The 13,433-nt window shown below is 39.1% G+C and overlaps 2 pseudogenes; one reads left to right on the top strand and one right to left on the bottom strand.

The window, feature by feature from the left end:
* LOC101663431 overlaps positions 1-10,157 on the bottom strand; it is a 153,555-nt pseudogene extending 143,398 nt beyond the window's left edge.
* On the top strand, positions 10,156-10,595 carry LOC101656198 (annotated as a pseudogene).
* The last annotated feature ends 2,838 nt before the right edge of the window (positions 10,596-13,433 follow it).

Raw genomic sequence — 13,433 nt, 5'->3', positions numbered from 1 at the left:
GGGAGCACTACCAGCACGAAAAGTAATGGCATATAATGTTTTCTCTTGTCGTTTCAGCAATTGAGAAGAATCAACCCTTGTGATTATTAATCATGACTATACTTTTTGAAGTGATATTTTATTGAGAATTAGATGAGGGTTTATATTTTAGACCATCAACTCTGCGTTCATTGTTTTCTACCCCCGTAAGCTATCCTATCTTCGCCTCAATCCCAGAGATTTCTCTTCTGCCTCATATGGACTTTCACCCAAGTCTATACCTGCCAGCTCTCTAGTTGGCATTGCTTTATCTTCCCACCTCTGTCTCACCTCCTTGGGAGCCTCCAAAGTCTGTTCCGTTTGGTATGCAAGTCTTTGTCTTGGATTTTATGCTTAGAGTAGCAGTCTTATATAGCATTTGTTCTATTGTGATTGTCTAACCATTTCGGATAATGTTCTCCGGTCCATTCATGTCGTGAGGTATTTGGTGGTTTAAATTTCTTTATCCATTCGTCTTATGGACATTTTTCTTTTAGTGCTACCAAAATTCGATGACGTGATCACCCCATATGTTCCAGTGCATGTGGATTCTGTGTTTGATCAACTTCAGCTTGTGCCATTCTTCATGTGCTTCATCATCAGGTTCAGTGATTGATGGATACACTTGAGTAATAATTTATTAATTTGTCTTCTTTTTCAGTGTATTCATATTTTCCTGTAAGAGGCAGTATTATACTTCAAAGGAGATCTTGATTTTTTTTCTAATGGTAAATATTATATTGTTCCTCTTGAATTTGTCATTATCAGTGCAGTACAGTAAACCATATAATTGCCAGAATCTAACTGGCCACTGCCAGATCATTTCAGCTCAATAATGGCTAAGATAAAACTGTCTACCCTGGGTGACTCTAATGATATTTTATATCCCAGTAGCATAGCTTCCCACCACACAGCAGCATGCTAGCCACCACAATATGACAGCATAATAGATGAATGGTGGTCAAAACCATTAGCCAGAAGTAAATCATAATTTTTATTAATTTTCTACTCTTATCATACTTTTCCATCTTAAGACATATTAGAAAAAATATATGTACAGACCACTGGGAGAGCTGAATGAAGCTTCTCCCGGATTGAGGACGCTCTCATCTGCACTAGCCTATGCCAATGGCTTTGCAGGCAGAGGGAATCCTCCCAAGCACATTTCATCTATTACTGGCACATTTTGGACCATTTGTTAGAAAAATCTCTTTTAAGGCACTAAGAAGTAAGTGGTAAAAGACTAATTCCAGAGCAAAAGTAGTTTATAAACTCACTCCCCAGAGAATAGAAAGTTAGAAAATTGAATTTACAAAATATTATATTATTATCCATTAGAATTTATTGAACACATAATAACTATGAGAATAAGAACATGTGTGTTTATACTAGAAAAGATGTGTTCCCTAAAGATGCTGTCAATTGTTTACTTCATATAATCCTGATATTTTGTGACATTTCAAGTTTGTGGTAAGCGTGATAATTAAAATTCTATGTTGACACATTCATGTTTTTAAAATAAATTTCATTAAGTGAATCTGCTACAAAGACCTCTTTAAAGTGTTTTTTTTTAAAAAGCAACAATGTCAGATTGAGGACTAAGGTACAAGGTGCACCTGGCCCAAGCCATGATATATTCAGTCACCTCACATTCACATGAAAGCTCGACAATAATTAAGGAATACTTGTTGAATTTGAGGAAGGATGTTGATAAATAATATTGAATATATATCATGGATAAATAAAAGAATGAACACATCTATCTTGAAAGAAATATAGCCAGAATTCTCTTTAGAAGCAAGGATAGTTAGACTTGACCTCCGGTACTTTGGACTTGTTCACAAGAGGGACCAGTTTTAGAGAAGTAACCATGCTTAGTAATGCAGGGTCAGCAAAATGGAGGAAGACCCTCAATGAGAGACCAGAACAACGGCGGCAACAATGGCCTCAAACATGCAATGACTGTGAGCTAACTTACCTTCAAACTTGGAATGTGCAAAATATGAGACTAGGAAAATTGGAAGTTGTAAAAAAAGACATTGAATGCACAGAAATTAATATCCAAGACAATAGTAAGCTGAAATAAACTGGTATTGAATAAAAAACCACATGGTTACTATGCCAGGAATAACAAAATCAAGAGGAATGGCATCATCCAAAAGGACATTTCAAGACAGGTACAAAGCTGTCTATGATAGGGTAATGTCTATCCACACACAAGGAATTCCAATCAATGCAACAATGGTTAAAATTTATGCACAAACCACTAACACTATTAATGTGGAAACTGAAGAATTTTACCATTTTTAACAACACAAAAGGCAACTAAGCTAAAAAAAAAAAGGCAACTAAACAAATAGATTTTTACAGACACAATGCATAGAAATCAAATAGACTACATCTGTGAGAAGAGTGACCAAGAAACTCACTCTTAGCAGATAAAGCCAAGTCAAGGGCTGACTGTGCACCAGACCATCAATGGCACTATGTAAGTTTAGGATGAAATTGAAGAAAATTAAAATAAGTACTTAAGAGCCAAAATACCACCTTGAGTATGTTACACCTGAATTTCGAGAACGGATTGATGCCTTAACCACTAATGACAGAAGACTTGATAAAGTGTGGGAGGATATCAAGAACAGCATTCATGAAGAAAGCAAAAAGTCATTTTAAAGACAGGAAAGACATGTTCAGCATGGATGTCAGAAAAGATTCTGACGCTTCCTCTTAATCTTATCATAACTAAGGCAAATGGGCATAATAATGAAATGAAAAAAAACTAAACAGAGCATTTCAAAGAGCAACTTAAGAAGACAAAGTCAAATACTATAATGAAATATGGTAAGAAAGACCTAGAGTTAGAAAACCAAAAAAGAAGAACATGCTTAGCAAACGTTAAACTGAAAGAACTAAAGAAAAAATTCAAGCCTCATGTAACAATGTTGAAAGATACTAAGAGCAAAATATTGAAAGATGTAGCAAACATCAAAAGAAGATGGAAAGAATACATGAGTTTCTGTATCAAAAAGAGTTATTGGGCATTTAACTATTTCAGGGGTAGCATATGAGCAAGAACTAATGGTGTTGAAGGGAGAAGTTCAAGCTGAACTGAAAGCATTAGCCAAAAACAAGTCTCCAGGGATTGATGGAATACTAATTGAACAGGAAGTCCTCACTGACCAGACTATGGAAGAAATTTGAAAGAAAACTACTTGGCCAACTGCCTGGAAGAGAAGCATATCTGTAACCAATCCAAGGAAAGGTGAACCAATAAAATGCTCACATTATATAACAATATCATTAATATCACATGGAATGAAAAATTTGCTGAAGAGCATTCAATTACAGCTCCAGTGCATCTTAACATAAGGTGTACGCTAAGGCACTGCCACAGGTTCAGGCCGAATTCAGAAGAGCACGTGGAACAAGGGATATCATTGCTGATGTTGGACGGATCTTGGCTGAAAGCAGAGAATATAAAAAAGAGGTTCAGTGTGTTTCATTAACCACACAAAGAAGTTCAACTTTGTGGATCATAACAAACTGTGATAGTTTTTTGTTTTTTAAGCAAAAGGGAAGACATTTATTGGAGCTCATACGGGAAACCCTAGAGGGGCCCAGCATCCTCTACTGTGTAGACATGCCCAGCACAGGGTCATACCATTCACTGCACCCCCATGTCCCAGAGGGACTCTCCTCAAGTCGAGCCTCAAAGCCCTAGGACTGACTGGGGGTGGGGACCAAACTGTGATAGTTTTGGGATAACGGGGACTCCAGAACACACTTCATTGTATTCATGTAGAACTTGCACATGGAGCAAAAGGCAGTTGTGGGAACAAAACGAGAGAATATTACATGGTTTAAAATCAGGAAATACATGCAAGAGAATTGTATGCTCTCATTATACTTATCCAATCTGTATGTTGAGCAAATCATCAGCGAGGCTGGATTATATGAAGAAGAGTGTGGCATCAGGATTAGAGGAAGTCTTATTGACAGTGTGTTAGTCTGGGTACTGTAGAGAAACAAATCCACAGAAACTCATGTATAAGAGAGCGTTTTATATAAAGGTTAAGTGCACATCAAGAAAACATCCCAACCCAGTTCTGCCCAAGCCCACAAGTCCAACATTAACCCATTAACCCATATGTCCAACACCAAGCCACAAAATCCTCCTCCATCTCACAAAACACACACTATGATGCCGATGCCGACTGCAGGAAGAAAGCCGAATCAGTGAACGTGTAAGCATCTCAGCCCTGGCAGGGGTCTCCACACGGCTGCTCCAGCACCCAGGCCTGCATCAGGGCAGGCCCATGCAGCTTCTCCTCGGGGATATCTTGCAGCAAGTGAGCCTTGCCAGCTGAATCAGGAAACTACCCAGAGAGCCTGAAAAATGCAGAGGACAAAACCTTGCTTGCTGAAAGTAAGGAGGACTTGAAGTACTTGATGATGAAGATCAAGGATTGAAGCCTTCCGTATGGATTACAACTCGAGTCAAAAAGAACAAAATCCTAATGATGAATGGAGGAAAGATTGAATTTGCCACGGATTTCATCTTGCGTAGGTCCACAATCAATGCTTATGGATATAGTAGCCAAGAGATCAAATGACACATTGCATTACCGAAATCTGCCACACAAGACCTCTTGAAAGTGTTGAAAAGCAAAAATGATACTTTGACGACTAACGTGCAGCTGACCCAAGTAATGATATTTTCAATTGCCTCATATGCATGCGAAAATTGGACATTGAATAAAGGAAACTAAAGAAAAACTGTATTTAAACTACAGTGAATATTGGAAGTACCAAGGACTTGCCAAGACAGATCTGTCTTGGAAGAAGTACAGACAGAATGATCCCTAGAGGCAAGGACGGCGAAATTTCATTTCACATACTTCAGGCCTGTCATCAGGAGAGATCAGTCCATAGAGAAGGACACCATGCTTGGTAAAGTGGAGGGGCAATGAAAAAAGGGAGGCCCTTGACAAGATGGATGGGCATGGTGGCTGCAACAGTGGCTAACCATGGGACCAGTTGGGAGGGTGGCCCAGAGCGCAGCAGCGTTTCACTCTGTTTTACACAGGGTCACACGGTGAGTTGGAACTGACTGGATGACAACTAACAACACTTTCAAGAACAAGTTCCAGAGTGTCTTCGGACATTTACTCCGGTGTTTGTTGTTGTTGTTTCTCAGTCGTTTTAATGTTCTTTTACGTTCTTAATATGAAATGTTCCTGATGTCATCTCATAACTCATCTGATTTTGGTCATTAGTGTTCAATGCATCAGATGTTTTATTGAGATGGTCTCTATAAATTCTGCTGGAACATTTTCAAGGTTGTATTTTGACTCTTGCAAACTTATTTGGAAATTACTTCAACTTTACCCTGAACTTGTACATGAGTAATCGATATTCCATTACACAGTCCCTGGCCTTATTTTGGTTGATATTTCTCTTTTCCGTTGTCTCCCGCAGCGGTAGTCAATTTGATTCCTGTGTATTCTATCTAGCAAGGTACATGTGGCTAGTCACTATTTTTTTTTTGTTTTGGAAAAAATATATTTGCCATAATGTCATCACTGGTCTTACAAAATTCTATCAAGTTATCTCTAACTTCATTTCTATCACCAACACTATATTTTCCAACTAATGATCCTTGCATTTAGTTTCAATTTTTTGCATTTTAATCACAATTAATTTTCAATTGGTTGCATGTTTGATTAATTTTAACCTCAAAACATGGATCACATTTTTCAGTTTCTTCACCACTGGCTGTAGTGGTTAGTAAGTCAATGTGAATAAAGGTTGCATTAACTGCTTTCTTGCCTGATGCTTCCTGCTGCATTCCATATTTAACTAACAGGTTCCTGTAGTACTGCAACTCCAGGTCTCAATTTTGTCTTCATTCTTTCACCTTGTTCTTCACTTTGGGCCTTCTGACTCCAGGTCTTTGGACATTTACTTACAATGCTTTACTTTTCCTTCTGAAGCTGCCCCTTGAAATGTTCTTTTCAGTTTGTTTATTTCATAGAGTAGCTTTAGCTGCTCTGTGTTGAAGAACAAGTTTCAGAATCTACTGGGATAGCCATTGGTCTGTGCTTTATTTCCTATCTCTTTAAGGCCTTTTTTCTTAGGGGTGATTCTTAATGACAGTCTACAACTCACCTGCTCATTTACAAATGAGAACAGGAGGCCTAGAGTGGTTAAGAAACTTGCAGTTAGTAAATGCAAATTTAACTTACAAGTAGTCCATAAAATTTTTTGTGTAAGAAATATCAGTTTTATCACTGTCATTCTGTAAGATTAATTTTATATCTGAGTTCGTTCCCTCTGTGTTAAAAGAAGCTATGTATATCTAAATCCTTTCTGGTTTCTTCCAGAAGGTACTAGAGGAATAGTAGATGACTTCTTTTATCACGTAAGTTCTGCCTAACTTAATATTGAAATATCCCAAGAGCTCTTGCCAAGAAAAAGGATCAGGGGTTCATTGCTGCTTGATCAATGATCGCTCTCTCTCTCTCCTTCCCTCCACCCACCACCCTTACCCTCTCCCTCTCTCTCTCCTCTAGGCATTTCTTTGCTATTTCAGAAGTCCTTTTTTGGGTCCTGCAACCCCACTTTTTCTTAATAGAGGGAAGGAGGGTGGGGAAGCCTCTAGGCAACTATTATGTTCAACCCTCTCTTCTGAGACATGGAAACACAAAGACACATTGCATAGATGGAATGATGGAAATGCAGAGTGATACACTAACTAAAGTGACACATAACTTTGAAGGTTAAAAATAGTGTCCAACCATTCTGTACTATTATCTGAATAGGGTTTGTTTGGGTTTTTTTTAAGCCTTACAGATATCTAGATTCACCATGAACCATGCAGAAGTAAATTCCCACCGTCTTCCTCTGTAGAAAAACTAAAGTATTTTGTCCAACTCTAATAAGAAATATATTTCTTACTTGAGTGATAAAAACCTTTTTAGGCAAAAGAGAAGCTCCACTCAAGGACAAGGTAGTTATTTTGCAAAGTAGAAAAGAGAGCAAAGGCTGTGCGCAATGGTAAGGCTGTGCGCAATGGTAAGGCTGTGCACTTAGGGAAATACTTCCATTCTCAACATGAGGTTAGACTTTACTTCCCTGCTCCTCTTAAAAATGAAAACGGGAGTGAGTGTCTTTGGAAATGTGATTCATTTTCTAAATTTACTAGATACAAGAGATAGCCAAATAGCTGTACCTCCTATTTTACTTATGGGAATATTGAAAAACATTAATCTCTAGAATGTTAGGGAAGAATAATTTCATTGTTACTTTGTTCCATTCATGTATTTCTGAAAGACATCACCGCAGAAAACGTTGAACAACATATTACTTAAAAACAAACTCACTCCCCTACCCTGTTTTTTAGAAATAATAAAATTATGGGGAGAACCCATTGAATCCAAGGAGCAAACTCCTGCCTGGGAACAGGAATTGAAGTTCTCCAGCAAACTGGATAGAAATTCAAGTTGGGACTTTGAAAAGGGATGTGACCCCCAGGAGGGGCAGTAGATTCAATATATCCACCATGGTCTTTCCCTGGGGTGCTTTACCATTGAGACTCTTGAGAAGTTCATGCTGTCAAAGACTTTAACTATGCATTCCTAAGTTTTAATTCTACTACAAACAGGCAAGCTTTTAAGAGGAGATATTAGACACAATCCACTCCATTCTTTTTTAGATTCTTCTACAGGTTAAGAGGTCTATGACCTGAAGTGGATTCTATTGACCAGCAATTTGTAGGGATTTATGAATTCTAAGCAGAGTAAGGCGGAATCACAAGATTCAAAGGAGCAATGAGAGACAATTCAAGAGAAATACTACGACTGATTATCCTCCAGGTTAGGGAAAAAAACAAAACTGTCTTCTGAAGGAAATCAGATGAGAAAAGAGATGAAAGCCAATGTTGCACTCATTTTCCACAGTTATGCAGCAACCATTTATAACTTAATTCATGTGTGCCTTCAGCAACACTGTGTTATGTCTATGGTCCAGAGAGGATAGTTACAGAGAGGGGAAATTTAAAATACACTCATTCTTTATAAAAGTTAATATTCTAAAGTGGAACATGGACAATTAAACAGAAAGTATGATGAAAGTACTGTGGTAGATGTATGTACACAATGCTGCAGTTCCATAAAAGAATGAATTTTTAAAAACCACTTGGGATATTTTTTTCCTCTATAACCTATATTGAAGCAAGCAAATGTGTCAGTGCAGCCAGGGGAAATTGAAGAAGAGTTAATATAGGAGGTGATGCACATCAGCTGAGAATTTTGGAATAAGAAATTTATCCAGCCAACATTTGTGCATGAGAAAGGTAGAAAGGAGTGAAGGAAGAGTTTTCAGTAGTGTGTGTAATATACAAGTCATGGGAAATGGAGACACTGTCACTGAAGTGGGAAGTAAATGTGTTCATTATGGTAAGAACATAGGAGGAAGAGTAGACACTGGGGAGGAATAAAGGTGGAAGCTCATGAGAGAGGAGTTTATGGATGAACTAAGACATGGTAAGGATTTTGGAATTTGACCTATGGTCATATAATACTGTGCCTGTCCAATGTTTATCCTGAGTGGGACAGGAGAAGGGTCAAAGGAAGCAGAGGAAAGATCTAGGAAGCAAAGCTATGGATAGAGGTATTAACAGAGGTGTGTGCACATGTGTGTACACATTAATCCATAAATTAGAGGGTTTTTTTCTTTTTCTCTTTATTTTTTGTTTTGTTATATTAGCTGTTGTTGATTTGTTTTTTGTCTTTTTTTGTTATGTTTTGGTTTGCTTTGTTTTTGCACGTATTATTATCTATGCATGTTTATCTTGACAAGATCGGCGAGATGAACAATCCAGAGGAGAGAACAATGGGTCCCACAGTTCCAGGGAGACAGGGGGAGGGGAGATGGTTGAAAAGGAGGGGCGTCCCAGCAAACCCAGGGACAAGGGAAGAATAAGTGATCTAAAATCGATGGTGAGGAGGGCATAGGATGCTTGGTGGCAGCTCAATCAAGGGCAATGCAGCTGAGAGGAATTACCAAAACCCAAATGAAGGCCAAACATGATAGTGGGACAGGAAGGAAAAAAAAGGAAACAGAGGAAAGAACTTGGAGGCAAAGGATATTTATAGAGGTCTAAATACAGGCATGTATATATGTAAATATATTTATATATGATGACAAGGGAATATATCTATGTACACATATTTATTTATAAAATATACAGCAGTGGATGGACATTGGGCCTCCACTCAAGTACTCCCTTAATGCAAGAACAATTTGTTCTACTAAGGTGATGTTCACCTTCCCTGGCTCGATCGCTGAAGAACAAATGGGTGCATAAGCAAATGTAGTGAAGACAGCTGATGGTGCCTGGCCATCAAAAGATATAGCATCTTGAGTGTTAAAGGCTTGAAGATAAACAAGCAGCCATCTAGCTGAGAAGCAACAAAGCCCACATAGAAGAAGCACACCAGCCTGTGTGATCATGAGGTGTCAATGGGATCAGGTATCAGGCATCAAAACCCCAAAACAAAACAAACAAACAAACAAAAAATCATCTCAATGGGAATGAGAGGAAAGGCAGAGTGGAGACCCAAAGCCCATCAGTAGTCAATTAGACACCCCTATTAGAAGGGTCCCAAGGAAGAGACGAGCCAGTCAGGGTGCAATATAGCATCCATGAAATACAGAACCTTTCTCTAGTTCTTTAATGCCCCCCCCCACGCCCTCCCCACCATCATGACCCCAATTCTATCTCACAAATCCGGCTACACCAGAGCATGTACACTAGTACAGATAAGAGTTCATAACACAGAGAATCCAAAACAGGTAAAGTCCTCAAGACCAATAAGGGGAGCAGTGGGAGGGGAAGGGAAGAGGAGATGAATAAGGGGTAACCAATCACAATCATCGACATATGCCACCCCCTCCCAGGGGGACGGATAGCGGGAAAGTGGGTGAAAGGAGACAGTGGTTGGTGTAAGATATGAAAAAAACCGGAGCCAGAGGTGGAGGCAGGCGGGCGCTGCCCGGCCCGGCGGAGCTTCTGAGGCGCCCGCAGGAGGAAGAGGCGGGAGGACAGGGAGTCCGCCCTCGGCAATCCGGGGCTCCATGGCTGGCCCAGGATGCAGCAAGGACAATGTCAGAGCAGGCTGTAAAAAAATGTGGCTACCCTGGTCATCTGTCTTTTGAATGCCGCAACTTCCTCCGAGTAGACCCTGAAAGGGACATGGTTTTGGATGTCAGCAGCGCGAGCAGTGGGGATACTGATGAAGAGAATGAAGAATTAATAAATTACAGGCATTACAAGAATAAATGAAGACGAGGAGAGGGAAACAAAGGGCAAAGAAAAAACCAAATTAAAAAAAAAAGGAAAAGGTCCTACGCATCCACTTCCACTGAAGAGGATACTTCAAAGCAGAAAAAGCAAACATCTCAGAAGAAAGGGAAAAAAAGCAAAAACGCAAAACATCATAAAAAGGAAAAAAAGAAGACAAAAAAAGGAAAAACATTCTTCTGCATCTGATAGCCCTGAAATCTCCAAGAAGTAACTGTGACTTTGACCTAAACCATTGCATTTTCAAATTTGTTTTTTAAAATTGACTGTGGGCTTTACTATATAATAATTCTTTGCAATAAATCGTAGTCCTTTCCATATAGATTTTTTTTTGCTTGCTTATAGGAGCATTATCCCTTTAGCAAAATATTTTTAATGTCCTCTGACTAAAAGCATTAAGTCAGTCTTGTAACTTGATAGTCATACGTCAAATACAAAACAGCATTTTTGATATCTGTGTGTTTTTGACTGGTGTTCTTACATCGTAAGTTGATTGTAAAATATCTCTGCTATAGTCAGCACAGGGAATCTACCTACCCACTAATGAATATTGCTGAATCGAGTGTTCTTGTGACATTGACATTTTTAATAGCTTTATGTATTCTATGGTATAATGTATTAAAATCGTGGAATTTTTAATGTTGCTTTTAAACCTGTAAGTCTTTTTTTGAATGCCGGAGGACATGAAACTTCTTATTGGGCCTGGCAAGGATTTTTAAATGAATGGTGTCTGCAGGAGGATGATAAATTAAAATGTTTTTAACAAATTAAAATGTTTTCAACACTCAAAAAAAAGATAGAAAAAATAATAATTTATAAATTATCAAGAAGATATGGCAGAGGGAGGGGGGAAGGAGGGGGGAAATGAGAAGCTGATACCAAGGGCTCAAGTAGAAAGAAAATGTTTTGGAAAAGACGATGACAACATATGCACAGAGGTGTTTGACACAATGGATATATGTATGGATTGTGACAAAAACTATGAGTCCCCAGTAAAATAAAAACTTAAAAAATATATAGGTCTTGGCCTATGTACATATATTTATATGGCAGTAGACTGATGTAGTGGATGGACTTCGGGCCTCAGCTCCTGCCCTCTCACAGTGCTAGAACACTTTGTTCTAACAAACTGGCATTCTGTGATGCTCACCCTCCCAGCACAAGCATTGAAGACAAAATGGGTGCATAAGCAAATGTGGTGAAGAAAGTGGATGGTTCTTGGCTATCGAAAGATATAGCATGTAGGGTCTTAAAGGCTTGAAGTGGCAATCTAGCTGAGAAGTAACAAGCCCACATGGACGACGTACACTAGCTGGTGCGATCATGAGGTGTCATTGGGACAGGGTAACTGACATCAGAACACCCATAACAAACAAACAAACCATATTGTTGAGAAGGAGGGGGGTTGGAGCAGAGAACCAAAGCTCATCTGTAGACAATGGGACAACCCCCCACAGAGGGGTCACAGGAAAGGGATGAGTCAACCAGGGTGCAGTATAGCACTGATAAAACACACAATATTCCTCTGCTTCCTTGAAGCTTTCTCAGCCCTCACTATAATGACCCCAATGCTGCCTCTCACTTCAGACTAGACTGGAACATGTACACAGGTACAGATAAGAGATACGAGTTGAGATAGTTAAGGTGTATTGTGTCAACCTGGCCGATAAACACATGTGGGGTTAATTGAAGGGTAGAGAGATAAATGGCTGCGTGAGCCTCACCTTTCTAGTTCGCGGGTCTCTTGCTCTCTGATGGTTGGACCAGGGTGCAGCTGCCTTAGCTAATTCCCTGTTTCAGCTGGCAAGGCTCACTTCCTGCAAGACATCCCTGAGGAGAAGCCACATGGACTTACCCGGATGCAGCCCTGGGTGCTGGAACAGCCACATGGAGACCCCTGCCAATGCTGAGATGCTTCTACGCTCACTGATTCTGCTTTCCTCCTGCAGTTGGCATCATTGCGTGTGTTTGGTGAGATTGAGGAGGACTTTGTAGATTGGGGTCGAACATATGGGCTAATGTTGGACTTATGGGCTTGGACAGCACTGGGTTGGGATGCTTTCTTAATGTACACTAACAGTTTATATAAAACTCTTTTGTATATACATATGAGTTTCTGTAGATTTTTTTTTTTGGTCTACCTAAAGTAACACAAGAGTTCATAACACGAGAAATCCAGGAACAGGAATGGGATTGATAATACCAAAAGGGTAGTGGGAAGGTGGGGAAAGGATGGGAGGAAGGGAAAACCTATCGCAATGATCAACACTTAAATACCCACACACCCCTTCAGGGGAAGAACAATAGAAACCATAGGGGAAGGGATACAGTGGTCAGTGTAAGATATGAGAATAATAATAATTTATCATTTATCAAGGGTTCACCAGGGTGGGGGAGGAGGGAGGGGTAAAAGAGGAGCTGACACCAAGGGCTCAATAAAAAGTAAAAGTCTAGAAAAGAATGATGGGGACATATGTACAAATATGCTTGATGTATGGATCGTTATAAGAGTTGTAAGAACCCCAATAAAATTAGCTTTTAATAAAAGAAGTTTATCCTGACATAAATATAGAGAAAGAGCATACATTTTATAAGAAGACTGTAGGAGAAACTATGAGGACTTGGAACATAGTGTGTGACCATTGGGTTATAGAAGAGGATGCAAATGGAAAAGATTCTCAACTTGTGAAGTTGATATAAGATTTATATGATAAAAGATAAACTTTCACATAGTTTAACAGTTACAGATTAGTAAATTCAACAAAAAATACTAATTTAATTTTGAACACATTAAATTTGATGGGTCCGTATCATTTGCCCACATGGCAAAAAAAAAATTTTTTTTAATATGAAAGCAACTGAGGCACTGTGGTGAAATGAGCTTCTTCATGTTTCCTTGGTCGTGAAGGAAAAAAAAACAAAAACTGAGAGATTTTCCCCTAAAGCCTGAGAAGTTGTTAACAGCTGCCCTTGTTAAAGTTGCCCTCGCTCTTTGGAGAAGTTTGTTACATTTCCCCAAGGAAGAAACAAGCCCCTGCTAGTAGAAAATGGC

Source organism: Echinops telfairi, unplaced genomic scaffold (assembly GCF_000313985.2).
Source record: "Echinops telfairi isolate 266 unplaced genomic scaffold, ASM31398v2 ScPeMD7_7405;HRSCAF=8443, whole genome shotgun sequence".
Classification (NCBI taxonomy): domain Eukaryota; kingdom Metazoa; phylum Chordata; class Mammalia; order Afrosoricida; family Tenrecidae; genus Echinops; species Echinops telfairi.
The sequence above is the reverse complement of the archived record's forward strand: the minus strand, read 5'-3'. Positions and strand labels throughout refer to the sequence as shown.